This window comes from Orycteropus afer, unplaced genomic scaffold (genome assembly GCF_000298275.1).
Source record: "Orycteropus afer afer isolate SDZICR_OR568_19922 unplaced genomic scaffold, OryAfe1.0 scaffold00845, whole genome shotgun sequence".
Taxonomy (NCBI): Eukaryota; Metazoa; Chordata; class Mammalia; order Tubulidentata; family Orycteropodidae; genus Orycteropus; species Orycteropus afer.
In genome coordinates, this window is record NW_006922432.1 from 82,137 (window position 1) to 82,611 (window position 475).

The window sequence follows — 475 nt, forward strand, 5'->3', positions numbered from 1 at the left end:
ACTGCAATTCCCATAATGTAACAGCTCTCTTCCCACCTCCTCCCTCTGGGTACCCTTTTTCTGTGTCCTTCGTTCCTATGTAGTCCCACCCTTTGAGCTATCTCCCTGTGCAAATACTGACATTCTGGTCTCCCATGGTTGATTGTTTTAAGGAGTGTACCTACCTGGTATAAGTGTTCACCTTATACGCCTATCTATTGTTTGGCTGGAAGCCATGGGAGTGATTTCAATCACAGGGCTGAAGGGTGACTAGGGTCCATAGTCTCAGGGCTCTCACCAGTTACTAGTGTATCAGACTAGTAAGTAGCTCTTTTGTGTGTGTGTGTGTGTATGTGTGTGTGTATATATATATATATGTTTTGTTCCAAATTTTTCTCCTGCTTTATCTAGGATCTCATATTTTGATCCCTTCCCGAGTGGTTGACTGTGGTATCTAGGCACCATGTAATTCTTCTGGTCTCAGGGTCATGTAGGC